Below are 15,909 nucleotides of genomic sequence, written 5' to 3'. Positions count from 1 at the left end.
GCTCCGTGGAGAGATGATACAAATCTACTTATTCTTTTCTTTTGACGGCCACGGAAGAGGCCCTGGTTTGATAAAATCACTGTACGCTCGTGGACTGAAAACCTCTTACGACTTATATATATACACCTATCTTTATAATTAAAGACGGGGGGGGGGGTCAATATCGTTATCCAACTGAATGGGAGCCGTTCGATTCAGGTACTATAACAATGTGATATAAATGCGTAAATTGTGTATATTATCTCATTATTCACGGTTTTTTTTTACTAAACTTCCATTGCAATTTAGAGAAAACCGAATTCTTATTCATTCTTGGAATCAAATTCTTCACTTTACTACCCTAACGGACACTCCCCGTAAACGGACACTTTTCTGATCCCCAGTCCCATGAAATAGGGCTTTAACGTATTTCACTCCCCGTTAGCGGAAACTCTCGATAGCGGACAGTAAAATCAGACAAACTCTAATTTTATTTCAAAACTCTAATTTATTAATTTTCGTTCATAAATCGATAATTTATCATATTCAACGGTGATTATATATGCATAATCCCAAGCTTGTTCATATTGGTAAATAGGATTATCCGGCAAGCAATTACTCGATTAACTGAACCAGGAACTATGGTCCAGGATGGTGATATTCAATGGTAATGTTAGTTTTGTTTGTACATTGGTCCCATGTGTGTCTGTTCTACATGTATATGTCAGTATAGGACATGTGTCGATAGTTGGAGAGGTTCTACTGTATATGTCACGGTAAAAGCCCGAAGACAGGTTAAACCTAGGTTTTACCAGAGTGAGTTGGTAAAATCCCGAAACACGCTTGTGAATGTTTTCATTTCGGACCATAGGCTAGACTTGGAAGTCTGGGGGGGGGGCACGGTCATTATTTCTGGGGGGCACAATGATGATGATGTCAATTCATATATGCATATATACATTAGAACAGTCAACTTCACCTTTGACGCGGGAGGGGTGGGGGGGTTCGGACTTATACCAAGTCGAAGCCCGAATCAACCGTCATGAACTCATTAGTTCCTTCATTTATTAATTAATAATTATACAATTATTTAACAATTACAGCTAATTAATAAACAAATTAATCAAATGCCACGAACTTATCAGCTGCTGACACTAATTAAACAATTGTTAAGATTATTTACTCCTGACGCTTATTAAGAAATTATTAATTATTATTAATTACCTAATTAATTTACTCCCACCAATGACCAATTGGTTCATTGAAAACGGATTTTAACTCTTCAAATTAATTAATTTTCCCCGAACAGTATGAAGCTTAAATCAAACAATTAATTAATGATAATTGATCATTATTAAGAAGTCATCAACGAATAGGGCAAATATACGTGTATTTCTTTATTCGTTGATGACATCTTAATATTCTTGGGAAAGTTGATCTACTCTTCCAAATTGGTCATTATTTCGTTAGCGTTAGGAAGTATTGAGTTCTAGGTAGTTAATTAATTCAATAGTTAATAATTAGGTTTATTATTAACTAATTAATTAATGAAAGTCAGGAACTTTCATAATAGTTAATGGCCTCGCTGATCCTATCATATGCACAAAAGCACCTTCTCTAAGTGAATATTCGATTTCAAGGGAATAGTTGGAATAGGCACTGAAGTCTTCAACCTTTTTCTTGTCGCGAGCACTGCCTGTGCCAAATCTCAAAAAAGAGCAATGAAATTTGTAAAGGGTGTTCGATTAGAAAGTGGATCAAGTGCTCGCGAGCACGAAATCGTACACTGTTATCGAGCACTCTGAGTGCTTCAGAGCGCACCGTGGTCTTCGCGAGCAACGGGTTGAATGTGCCTGGAATAGGGTCGCCTCAACAGCCCCATAGGTTTCTAGGAAAGGAACCGCTACATAGCTCGGAGTACCTGCCTACCGTCTTCATTCTTAGGGGTCAGGGCCGTCTAAAGAGTATCAGGGGCCCCGGACAAAGAGATTTTTCTGAGGCCTCTAGCCCCCGAATAGAAATGTCTGCCTACTAATTAACATGCATAATCTCAAAAATTTGAACCAATCTCATCTTCGTCAGGCCTTTTCTGTAATTGAGGTCCCCGGGCCGTGCCTAAACAGGCATCTATACGTTAAGAGGGCACTGATTAAAGTACGAGCAGGTTTTTTTGAACAATCCATAACGATGCCGGCTTTCAGAATCAGAGAACCTGCCGTTCATACCCTTACTCTCGAAAATCGTGTATCAAATTTAATTATAATGAAACCCCCGGAAAACGTCCGAGTGGGACGTTTCATGCAGGAAGATGACTCTGGGTCGGAGATTTCATTTCACCTCTATGGATCACCATAGATGTGTTACGTTTTGAAGCAAGTTACAATTTCGTACAGCATATCCATTTTCTTGAACTCGGAAAATAACAACACAGCAACACCTTGGTGGCTGCCTACTCTTGTTTGCAGGAATAAAATGAGAAATGTATCTTTCTTCTATGCGTGCAGTTGTGATTTTGGCGAGAATTCAGTTGCTTTGTTTTCGAATCTTCCCCAGGTTGTTTAGGAGATTAGAAACAGTTTGCCGTATTAATTTAGCACCTTTTATAGATAGAGAGGAGAAAAAGATCCTTCAAGAGATATCTTCTCTGGCAGGCGCTGATTAATTATGCCGAGTTCTATTGCTATCCCGGACTATACCGTACAGTGACCTCTCACTTATGCGCCGGTGCAAGAGAACACGGAAAAAAAAAGATGCATAAGAGGCGTGTAAGTGAATAGCATTATTGTGCTATATCTTCAATCGGGAGTGCAGGAAATCGTCTTATAACTGAGAGAAACGAATAAGTGAGAGATTGCTGATCAGAGACGGGAATCTTTTACTAAAAGTTGTTTTTCGGTTCTTCTCACTTTCCATCTGTCCATGAAATGTCAAAATCTTTATTCGTCAACCACTGGAATCATATTTTGCGAGCAGTAGAGACATCGTTCCCATCCAGAGCAGAACAAGTATGTACTTCTTTAAGCTTCAGAGACACTTCACTTTGCCACTGTGCGAGCGCGTGGGCATCGTGCTGGACTACCATTCCGAGTATCAAGATTCGAACACCGTAGAGCGGCACAGTGGTGGTAGGATGAAGTTGGTTTTTCTGCATTTACGGGCATTTTGCCTGCTGTGGCGTTGTATTTGTATTTATATTTGTATTATAGAAATGTATGTATTATAGAAGCGCGAATGCGAAAGCCAGTCTCCCATTTGAAAAAAGTTTTTCCGCAGAGAAGAAGGAACACCTAAGCACGGTGCTTACATAACATGAAAATTCAAGCATTTGCCATCTTCACTTCAAAACATGGAAGACAGGTGGCACCACCAATAGAAAACGAAACACGCGTAATATTCGCAACATAATTATGTTAAAGTCATACATGCACTCAGAACACACATTCCGGCACGTACGGTCAAGCAGTGTAGTAGAGACACTTTTTTTCAATTGGAAAGGCGATAAAACAGCGCCTCAAATGTTTCTTCTCACTGCTTTTTTTTTCTTTCAAGTTTTTTTTTTTGATGCCACTGCCAACTTTTTTAGTGCAGAATGGTACTTTACTATGATTAAAAATAGCAGAAAGATAATTTAAATGGGTGCTACCACCTATTGAAGTCAACGGCCGGGAATAAAGTTGTATACCTTTCAAATGGACAGAATTTTCGGTTGATCCGGAATCACGTTAATTTTCAATTTCAGATGACGCTCCTTACTTATGATTACATCCAAGGGACTAATAGAAGAAACTCTTGAAACCTCTATTTTTAGCGACACGTTCAATACTTCAAATCTCATATAATTACTTCCACATGCAAACGTTTAACAGTTTCGCTCACAAAGTGCTGTAATTGGTTTTCTCTCTCTCTCCTCAACTAGAGAATTTAAAAATATTCCTTAAAGGGTTAGTTTATAGCGAGGAACTGAAGAGGACGACAGCAAGCACTTACAGGAGATGCGATTAAAGGCGATCGTAGCCTTAAAGAAAGTCGGGGGATGCCTAACACAGACTTAGGAGGTACTTCACATGGTGGAAACTGAAGTCGGGGTAAAGTGCATCTATATAAACCAAGTTCACACTTGACATCTAATTGCTGCGCGATATCAAGAGAAATCCTAGTATGTATATCTCCGGAGGCCGAAGAGGGATTATCCGTCACCTCCACTCTATCATATATTCAATAATTTGCTCCCTCTTGACGGACACGAACATTTTATACTTGAAATCTTTTTTTTTCAACACGTACAACGATTGAAATGTTTTAACGGAACTGGATCCAGTTTCACTGAGATAAGCACACATTAGAGACAAAAAAAAAAAAGGGGGGGGGGTATAATTCATTAGATATAGTGCAGTTTCACTATAAATGGATTTTCACCGAGCCATTCCATTACCTCCTAGATACATTCCCGCTATAAATGTATTAGTCACGTATGAACAGTTACGTAACTGATCGTGAGAAATTCGAGCTCACACAAGAATTCCTATTTCGCAGCTCCATGTTGGAAAAGGAAAAAGTATTCTTCTACGATGACTGTAAGCTTGTAAATGAGCACGTGTCAGTCTTTCTTTCGACGTTTGATAACAAAATTCAAGGGAATCTTTGAAGATGAAGAGGATTGAGATCAATAGCGGTTCGGAAATTGTGGCTTTTAGACAATCAAGTAAAGAAATGGCGGTGAAAAGAAAAAGAAAAGCTTTTCTAAGGGAATAAAGAGGACGAAAAAAGTATTTCTGAATAAGTAGGCATGTTTTTTAGCTACGGTTTGATTTCTTAGGTCAGTGTCGTGGGGCAAAACATATGATAAGATAGCGATATAATATAGTCATATGAAACATATAACCATTGACATATAGACGAGATAGATCAATGGATCTGTCTTGACGATAAAATACCCATCTAGACGAAAAAATGTAGCTTTACTTTTTCATCGGTTGGTTAAAGGGTTCATTGATCCTTATTGAAACGTCAACCTCTCTAATCAGTAAATATTGATGGCCATACTTTAATAATATAAAACGGAAAAAAAATTACGTTCTCTGAAAAAAATGTGGGAGAAATAAATGGGAATTATGAATATTTGTTAATCAATTTGAATCACTTTAGGAATGTTTAAAAATCTTTCAATTGTACCTTACCTTTGGCCTCGTTTTTGAAGGTCCCTTTGAAGTACAGTTATCAAATTACCATCCTACTGTGGAATTACTATACTTTCATTAAGGATTTTCCAAGTCCTCTCTGGGATGTTGTTTCAGATCATGCATCAAAAATTGCCACCGGAAAATTCACCATCACTGAAAGGGAAATTCACCGGCAAGCAACTGATCGATAATAGAGTGAGTGAATGTGCGCCAGAGCAAGTAGTGGGCTCATTCTCACTCACTAATGCTGAACAATTGTCGGTGAATTTCCCTTTCCATGAATTGTTGTCGACGAATTTTTCGCGAATCGTTTTAGCTAGGGATTTCGGTTTAGTACGTACGACCCCCATTAGCTCAAGATGACTGCGATGTGAAGAAATTTCTTACGAAAAAAAAACCTAAAAGCCACCAAAGAAAGATTTGCGAACTGTCATATAACCTTCTATCACGAATTCTCTCCGCCCCCCTCCAAACTCTTTGATTTGATTACAAAAAAAAAATGCACCGAGAAGCACAATCTCGTCACTTTTTTTTTTTTTGTCAGAAAACGTGAACTGTTTATTTTGAGTAGTCCTGAACAGTTCGTTGTGAAGTTTTTTTTTTTAATAAATATAACTCATGAATAACAATTTTCCACGGATAGACGAGAGGTCAAAGAAAACAATATCGATCGTGGGTTCATTTTCTTGCACCCCTTTCCATGCATTAGCGCTCTGGACTATCATTAAGGACGAAAATTACAGACCGTCACGACAGGACCCCACAGAAAATCACAAAAAGCCGTGACTAGGAGCGAGCTTAGTGGGTGGTTATGCAGCCATCGGGCTTTGGCCGCTTCTTTTTTTTTTTTTGGTTTTTTTTGATATTACCAGCATCGGTTATTATTATATCACATACCGATATATTAACGACAAAAATGCATTTCCTTCACCAGTTCTCAGACCGAAATAAATAAAAATCCGTTTCATTTACACCAGACACCTTCAACCTGTTGCTTACGAACACCGCAGTGCTCAGTGGAAAACCTTAATGTGTTCTATGTTTATGTCGGATTTCGTACTCGTGAATATTGACTTCCCGACTTCCGATAAAATACAAGGCGCCTGATTTGTGGTTTTCCGTTTCCATTACTGTAATCTATTAAGAGTTTTATTTTTATTGCTCTCAAAATTTTAGAAGTACCATTCAGGGTGAATGATGGTCGGTAATTGAACTAAATATTTTTAAGGAGAAATCTTCAGCTTGTTGCTCAAGCTCAGAACTGATAATTTAATCACCTACAAATGTTAGATGTATATCTATTAATCGACACCTTAGTTCAACAAACATATAAGGATTAGCTTTATGAGGGAGTCCCATAACAAAGTTTAGTTCACCATTTTCCCTTTTTGTGACCAAAACTAAAAAATTTCCCCTCCTTTTCCTCAAAAAATCTGTGGAAAAAACAATATAATTAAAAAAAAATCTTGACTTCCTAAATGCTTCACGAGTTAGTTTTCTCCCTTTCCAGAATTTTCCCCGCCCGTTATCAGATGCAATATTTGCATATTTCCTAAACTTTCGCCAAACATTTCTTATTTTACCAGACTTTCCCAGGCCATTTTTCATCTTTTACAGCCAAATAATACTTTTTTTTTGCTCTAATTACTTCAATAACAACCCCTCATTTTACGCACGATTTTTTTTGTCCCGCTGGTGTCCTCAAAAAAGAGAGATTTTACTATACTGTGATATTCGAATAAATGTTGAATACAAATGCTTGTACTTTTGTTGAAAATATATTTCGTCACCGGGCCTGATTTCTGCACAGGCATTTTGTAAGCCACCCCCTCCGCCCGGAGTGCCTCAAATTTAAAAAATACGTACTCTCTAGCGAAAAAAAATCGTTGACCCTAGTCCCTACTTCGCAGGAAAGAATCGGATTTTTCCCCATAAAAAAATTTGTTAATCAATCTATCGACGAAAGAAACCAGAGACGTTGTGGATTGTATTGTGAACACTGCACGTACACAATGCTGGTCTCTATACAAATATATTCAGTCTAGACAAACAAAAACATGGATGTGATAAAAGATACAACTATACATACAGCAGCGTTGACAAAAATTCACGGTTATCTTCTGAATAAAGGTTTAGTATATACACACTGTATGTATAATAATCAGCATTGTTTTTAATCGAAAAACAACTACATCGTTTTTAGACCGGAGTCATTTAGTCTATGGTCAGCGGACAAGAATCGTTTTAGACGCGTCAAAATTCGAAAACGTAAAAGAAACAAAACATACAAAATAATAAATTACGTTAATAAAACACGTTATAAATCAATATTTAAAGAGAGAAAAAAAATATATTTTCAAGGCACTCCTAGGAGTTTAGAAAAACAGGGGAAACTGTGCTATTGCGAGCAATTTATAACGTAACAGCTTGACGTAATGATAGAAGAAAAAGAGTGTAAAAGAATCTTCTACATATAATAGATATTAAAAAAATAATTCTTCTTCGGGCTGTATCCCGAACAATGGCTGAATATATAATAGTACGTTCTTACATCGCCCTTCCCTTCAAATCAATCAAAGTCAGAAAATAAAAGAAAGGAGCTGCTGTTACGTGATAAATCTATAACGTCTATGACTCATCACTTTTCTTTCTATTTCTAGAATATTTAAAAGAAAAAAGAGCTCCGGAATCACCCGAGGTGTAGTGTAATTGAGTTTGTAATTCGACGGTGTATGTCTCGAACTTATAGATATATATATTGCTATATTATTATTTTTAATATATTCTCTCTCTCCCATTCGCGTTCTAATTTATTGGAGCATTTAATCACCGGCGGAGCAAACATTGAAAAATGAAGTCCTGTCACGGCGATTCTTACTGAAGTTCATCCGGGCTTATACACATGCTTCTATAATTGGTTGGAGCGTCTAAATGCTCCGAGTAATGAGTGCGGTTGAAACAACAAATAATTAATTTAAGAATTTGTGTCTCGTTAGCGGCAGTTTTTAATCGGAATCAAGATGGTTATTTTCGGAATGTACTCATTTTGACACGGTTTTCCGTCTAATAAAATCATTAATCAGAGGCGGCTTCCTCCTCCCCTCACCACAATGGTGGTCAGCTGAAGTTGGTTTTCTGTGGTTCCCAACTTAGAGCCTATCTCCCCATTAAAAAAGTCTCGCCAAAGAAAGCAAACTACTTCACTTATAGTAAGAAAAATTGGTGGGACACTATGCATAACAAGCATTACACAGTAACAAGGTTCACAACGCTTACACGCACATTCCAACATCTACCAATTCGTTAGAAAGTCCGCAGAGGAATGTGGAAGAGGTGCATGTATTGTTTAGTAGTAACAGTAGCAGAGGTGGCTTTAGGGTTGTATAACCCGTCTAGAAACACTGGGTGCCGATCTTGGTGGGGCGTCGAATTAAACAAAAGGAAAAAAAAAATATTTATTTACATAAATAACTTTCAGAAAAGTTTTATAAAAAAAAAATGTTTTGTCTGAAAAATTCAAATTATGATTGTATTGAAGGGAATAATTTGAACGTCTTGTGACGATTACTAAGCGGTGCAAGCCGCTTAACGCGATCAAATCGAGACTCGGGGTTTTCGATAACGATAATCGATTGGTAACTATATCCGAAAAAATACCGGTTGTACCGGTTCGAGACCATACATCCCGTTTGGTCGAATGGGGCATATGAAAACGGGTTTTTGGTTTTTCTTTCCTACATGCTTCAAAATAATACATCATGCCGGGGTTTTTTTTCCATTGCTCGAAAAATGAATTCTCCACCCCCCCCCCCCGAAAAAAATTGTAATCCTTTTTCTTATATTCAAAAATTATGAGGGGTTATAATGGAACTGTATTACGAATAATTTTTATAATGTACGGTACGTTCTATAGATTCCCTTGTGAATGAAAGTCCCCCTGCCATGGGACTGTGAATATGGTCAGTGGAAGGAAACTGACCAGGAACTCAAAAAGAGCTTTTTTTTTTTACCTTACACATTCCTTTACTACAGGAAAGAAATCGCAAAAGAAGCGCCACGCGTACATGCATCATAGCGGCTATTAGGATACTGTGAACTTGAGTACGTGGCGTCTACTGTAGCATAAGAAGCAATATTTATGATGCTCAATAACTCCTAAACTAAGATCAAAACACTGAAGTAAGGGTGCCAAATTCATTGGCAATTTTAGATCAAATAGTATAGGTTTCGCAATGAAATAATTTGCATAGCACGGCACCAGATGGCCGCTAGACAGTTTCAGTCTTCCACTTAACCAGGTTGTTTTTTTTAATTAAATTATTTGCGGCTTATACACGCCGAAAAGATCTTTCGCACGAGTGAGAATGTTTCCCTGAGCCATGTATCTTGACGTCATCAACCATGCACCCTATTCCTAAATTGATTCAATTTCACCTCGGTTACCGTAAAAATCTCTACAGTGAACTTTGACGTAATACATATAATGTAGCTTCGTAATTATTACAATTACGAACTACGTTTCTGAAAAAAAGAAGGATTCAAGAGCGGTAATTAACCTTTCTATTTGGTCTCATCCCCCAATAAACTTCGATTTACACATTCTTGCACCCTTTAAATTGTGAATGTACAAATTGGTCCAGAAGTCTTGACACGATTTGAAAACAGTATTAGAAAAAGCTATTGAAGATAGAGACAAACGGCTTGAATCATTTCAAAGAAAAGTTTCCAAAGTTTTCTTTTTCTAAAAAATTACTACAAAGTTTCTACACACACACCTTTAATAACGAGGAGGATGTCAATCCCATATAGCGTTTCTTGTCATGATATTTGTGACATTGGTTGATACAAAGAATGCAAGTGAGGATAGAAGGAAAAAAAATTATTTTTTTTACATTTTTCGTTATAATGAATTGATCTTTTTTTTTATAATTTTCTAAAATCTTCAGACAATTGAGTTCCACAGGGCTTCCTATGTTTGAAATTACACTGAAAGTGTTCAGTGTCAATAAATTTCACCAATATTGTGTATCTCTAACCAAAAACTAACTTAAGTCCCTCCCCCGCCTCCTCAAGTTTCTAAAAAAGAATCGTTATAATTTATTGACTTATAATTTATTAATTATTTATTTAATTAATTTATTTATTATAATTTATTGCTCACTAAACTTTTTAATTGAATTTGTGGATTTTTTTCTTTTTTCAAACCTGCACGTGCATAAAATTCTGGGTGTTCCAGTAGTCTGGACCCGTTTTGAAAAATATATATATATAAATGAGAAAAACGGCTTATAAAACATTTAAAAGAGAAGGCTTCAAAGTTTTTTTTACTCCCATTCTTTTACTCTCATCCTTATTTCATGCTTTGTAACACCCATGTTACAAATATCATGGCAAGAAACGCTATATGGGATTGACATTCCCCGCGTCATTAAAGGCGCGCGTGTAGAAACTTTGCAGTAATTAGGAAAAAAAACTTTGAAAACTTCTCTTTCAAGTGCTTTAAGCTGTTTGTCCCTATCTTCAATAGCCTTTTTTTAACTATTATTTTCAAATCATGTCAGGACTTCTGGACCATCCTGTATATAACGCAAAATTTTTTCCAACTTGCAACCCCAGCTGATTAGAAACTACTTTTTTAGAAACTTGACTCGAGGAAGTGAGGGGGAGGGGGGGGGGGACTTACGTTAGTTTTTGTCGAGAAATACACAATGTTCGTGAAATTGACACTACTACTGAACCACACATGCAGCTCGTCAATATTCCTCTGCGGAACTTCTAACGAATTGGCACAGGCTGGAAATGTGCGTGTTATGAATACAACGTGAAATTTGTTTCCGTGTAATACTTGTTATGTGTAGTACTGCCATCAATTTTTCTAAATATGAGTAAGTGTAATGATTGAGTAATTGTATCGTTGTAGGCCTGTTGTTCTCAGTGGTGAAACTTTTTAACGGGGAGATCGGCTCGCATTCGCGTCTCAAAGGTGGGAACCACATAAAACCCAATTTCAGCCGACCACAACTGCGGCGGCGGTGAGGTTCGAACCAACACTTTCTATAGCAGAAAGCCTCCACTCGAATCTCTGTGACGTTACTAAAGTCGTCCATTTCACCTACAGTCATTGGATATACAGCAAAAAACGCAAAGATTTCGCTACGTTGGACTGCTATATTCAATGGCTACAGGTGAAATGGATGGCGTCAGTGACGTCACGAGCTTCGCGCAGGCTTTCTGCTATAGAAGGGGTTGTTCGAACCCGGTCCTCGCGATACGAGTCCGACACTATGACCACCACAGCAGCAGTAAAATTGACAATGAACATTGTCGTGTAATTTCAAACATAGGAATCAGAACCCCTGTGTGTAGCTGTTTTCCGAAAAATTTAGAGGCTGAGTAAAGGTTAGACTCTATGCTTCTGCGACCCATGCGGCGACACAGGGCGCCACTGCAGGAGGGGTGCCAAAACAGGGGGAAAGAAAAAAATATCTGCAAAATTTATTTTAAAAAATTGCCTTTTTGTAAGGTTCAAACTTTGAATGCAGTGGATGGAATGAATAGCAGGAAAAAAAAAACTAGCTATTGATACATTTTATCCAGCTGGAAACAGCCGCGAGTTTTCAGGATACTTTTTATGATGGTGCGGCTTATATGCCGGAGGGGGCAACAAATAATGTCTCACCTAGGCGACAATTTTGTCTCGAGCCGCCCTTGGCTAAGTAACTCCCACAATTGTTCATGAATATACAATCCACCGCTCGTTACGTTTCTGCGTGTACTTTTGAATACGGGTCCACAACTGAATACTTTGTCGGCCGGGGCAAGCACTCGTTCTGGCACCCCGTGTAACATAGAAAGAGCAGTTGAAGGGTGAATTATGCGCCTCCACCAGTCCAGCGCCTGGGGCACCAGACCCCCGCATGCTTCCCCCCTAGTAGTGGCCCTGCTTTAATCCCGTATATATGGGACATCTCACAACTAAACTCCGGGGCCACCTTGATATATTAATCGTATATATATATTGGCTGATCTTCTCTCAAATATCTACAAACTGAACTGCATTTTAATTATTCGGAATAGGTTCTGAGCATTTCGAAAGCGTTTTCGATTAAATATGCATTTGCAAGATACAAGAAAACAGCAATTACAAGTGAGTGAAATTCTATCATTTTGAAGGCAAAGCGTTCACGAAATGTACTTCAATTTACTTTCCCGCACTGCGGTGCCCAAAAAATACGGTATTTTTAAATGCCTACACTAATTACTTTATTGATAAATTCTGATCGTGTTCCAATCAAGAAAAATGTATTAAACACCCGTAGGCGGAGATACGAGGTTCCCCCCCCCCCCCCAGCATCAATGACGACGGAGCCGATTGATCTAATGTGCATACATATATAGTCGGATCTTGTTTTAACGAATACCGTTATAACGAAAATCTAGTTTTGACGAACAGACTTCTAATTCCCCAGATAATTTTACATAGGAAAAATGCAAAAACCTGGAACTCCTTTGTAACGAAATTTCGTTATAACGAAGTGATTTCTCCGGTCTCTTGGAGTTCGTTATAACGGGATTTGACTGTATACGAATTGAAATCATCATCATGCCTGTCCCCGCCTATGAAAACATCTGTAATAGGAAATAACTTTCCACAATCGTGACCCACGCGGTTAAATTAATGTTATCATTAATGCTTTATCATTGATCATAGATTAAAATGATATAACTTACCTTCAGTGTGCGGTGATTCAAGATGTTCACCATCTTACATGTGCAACACGAAAATTGACTTGTCTGTGATCCACAGAATTATTATTATTGTTGTCAAAGATGTTTCCGAAGAAGGAAACAACACTGTCCGTGAGAAAGAACGAAAAAAAAACTTGACAGAAAACAGCTTCTTGAGGTTGTTATAGCGTCACATTAAACACACGAGAGGGATGCGAAATATGATCCTACTCCCCCTCACTCTGGAAAGTCTCTGCACAGGATCAGTCCAGATAACACGCAGATCTGTCACTGCACCCAGATATATATATGACCCTTTTTTTCTTTATATATTTTTTTCAGTAAAATGTGTTTTTCTCACAAAAAAATTCACTGCTATGAAGAGTTAAAAAAAAAAATCGATCTTCTCACCAGAATGAAATCGGATGAAAATAGTCCCACACACACACACTTATCTATTATATTCAACGAAAACCAATGGCCGGCGCACCTCTTCTCTGTTTAATTGCTGGACACAAATTTACGGATGAACGTGAATTTCCGTTAAAAAATGATTATGGTTTTTCTGTCGGACGTCACGGTCAACCTAGCGAATCTCCCGAACTGTCAAATTGGGATTCAAGCAGAGTCAGCAAATCGGCCACTCTGTCGGCTTCCTTTTCGCTGCAGTGTCAGAGTATGTACACACACGCTCGCTCTGAAACACGTGAATGAATGAATGAAATCGTTCTCTCCTTCGAGCGACGTACGCTCTTCAAATAAATCCGCCACCGACAACAACACGTCGACGTACGCCAAGCTTGGCGATTATGTCCAATCGTTTGGCGGGATCAAATTGTTGACATTGAAGAATGAATGAAATGGAGTTAATAAAGCGATCATTCAACAAACATTGAATATGTTCGAAAAAAAAATTGGAAAAAAAGTCAATAAGTATTGAAATCAATTAAAAAAAAGATTTATTTAATAATATTTTTAATTCATACCGTCTGCAAGGATTCATGAATATGTCGATCAAACCAAACTGTGTTGAGGCTTCATTGGAAACGAAACTCCTTGGCGCGAGAGCTTAAATTTTTTTATACTGAAAAATAAGTTTTGGATTCGAATATCACGGCGAATATTGCACTTAAAAACATGAACTTTTTTTTGTTTGGCAATAAGTTTGTCACTGGAAATTAGAAGGCATGGGGGGGAGCATATAAAAATATATATATTTATTTCGGTATATACAGGGTACATAAGCAACATGGCGTTTTACTGGCGAACCGTTGATCCTAGAGGCATGCTTCCAATTACAAAAAGTATCCAAATAACGTGTAGAATTCGGATACATCATTCACATGTTGCAAGGAGTTGTATAGCTATTAAAATAAAATAAAATTTTTGTACCGACACCCTGTTCTAGAAAAAACCAAATTAGAACGTTTGCCGTCCTGTTTCTCCTGATGCCAACAAAAACAGTTCCACGTTTTTAAGTGCAATATTTACTGAGATATTCGAATTCGAAAAATGGAGGGAAAAGGGGGGGGGGGAAACAGCATTATTTTTTTTTATAAATGCGGATAACGGTTTCACCTGAGGCCCGGGGTAAATTTTAATTATTATTATTTTACTTATTTTTTTTATTTTAGGTCTACTAGTAGAAAGGAGTCCGTGAAAAATCCTGGCTTAAAAATTAAAAACCTACTCTCTCGGAAAGTTTCGAACCTTCTTGATGTCGCGAAACCCCTGTAGTGAAAGTCAATGCTCCGTGGACCGAGATCCGGACTCGGTCATTTAGCGGCCCGGTGCCCCAGTTTTGTGGCCCTCTTCAATATTACGAGAGAGATGTGATGAGGGTTCGGCGCAGAGATTAACTCAATTTTGCTTCATACATCCACCGAAATTCAATTTAAGAGGACCGTCTTCGAATTCGGATACATGCAAAAAAAAAAAAAAAAACTTTCCGAGGAGGGGGTTCCAGAAAGTAGCGCCATGTCTTAACGCATGGGCATACTAAATAGTGCAGGTGGCTAAGAAGCTTCGCGTTAACGAGACATATGCAGAACAAAATAAAAATGCTAATGCTTTTTTTATAAGATTTTGATGATAGGGTGTCTGATAAGGTGACAGGCCCAGAGTACCTTTCACCGAGAGCTCATGTCACTGTTAAGATGATGGCTCCTTCATGGGAAAGGCTGTCTGGGTGCCTTGGGTATTGGTCCTATATTTTTCCAATACGTGTTGAACTATAAATTTTCTTGAAAACAAATATAAGGTTCCAGCTAAAAATCTTAGTCTGAGGATTTTATCAAAAATCAAGGATCCATTCAAGAATGTGAGGGCCACGAATTCACTATCATATATGTGTCTATTAATAAATCGACATATTTCTAATTAATAGATCAATAGAATTTCAAGTTCTGTCTTTTTAAAGCAGTTGTAAAATATTATACGTAATCAATGCAATAAAATCCAGTTTTAAGGCCCTGAAAATTTTGTGGCCCGGTGGGATCGTTCCCTTCGTACCTGCGTACCTGTCCAAGTCCGGCCCTGTGTGAACCACCTCCCCCCCCCCCTCCCGTAGCGTCAGAAGACCAATTTCAACATCGCATTTCCATCAAATTATTGTTTATTAATTAAATTACTATTTCTATGAAATTACAATTTCAAAGCACATAATGTGTCATTCAAGCAATGACAGTAAATGGAAACGATTTCGTGGACCCCTTACAAAGCAGTTGTCGAAGGGGTAGCGCGGACCACAGGTTGAAAAGCACTGCTCTAGGAGAAGGTGGGTGGGGTGAGAAAATTGACAGATACAATTGCATAAAATACTATTTATTTTGAAAACCATAAAAAAAAAATAAGCCCGTGTCTTCGAAAATTTAAAAGATCTCTGTGAGAAAAAAGTGACAAATCTTAAGTAAAAGTAGACACTTTTCACTTTTCCGTAACCTGCTTTTCGAGCGAAAAACGGGGTTTCCGATCCATGAAGAGGGTCCTTCAGAATGACGGACAGCGCTAAACCGAAGAAGAA

General features: G+C 37.9%; 1 protein-coding gene across 1 annotated transcript in view; it reads right to left on the bottom strand.

The window, feature by feature from the left end:
• Nucleotides 1–13,607, bottom strand: part of LOC149075901 (protein trapped in endoderm-1-like) — a 48,116-nt gene extending 34,509 nt beyond the window's left edge. The window contains exon 1 of the mRNA XM_089243403.1: nucleotides 12,891–13,607. The gene's annotated coding sequence lies outside the window, so the exon portion shown is untranslated. The remainder of the gene's footprint in view (nucleotides 1–12,890) is intronic.
• Nucleotides 13,608–15,909: the final 2,302 nt, after the last annotated feature.

This window comes from Pholcus phalangioides, unplaced genomic scaffold (assembly GCF_987345545.1).
Source record: "Pholcus phalangioides strain wild (caught in Gottingen) unplaced genomic scaffold, Ppha-v1.0 ptg000015l_1, whole genome shotgun sequence".
NCBI lineage: Eukaryota > Metazoa > Arthropoda > Arachnida > Araneae > Pholcidae > Pholcus > Pholcus phalangioides.
This window is presented reverse-complemented; position numbering and strand designations above follow the sequence as displayed.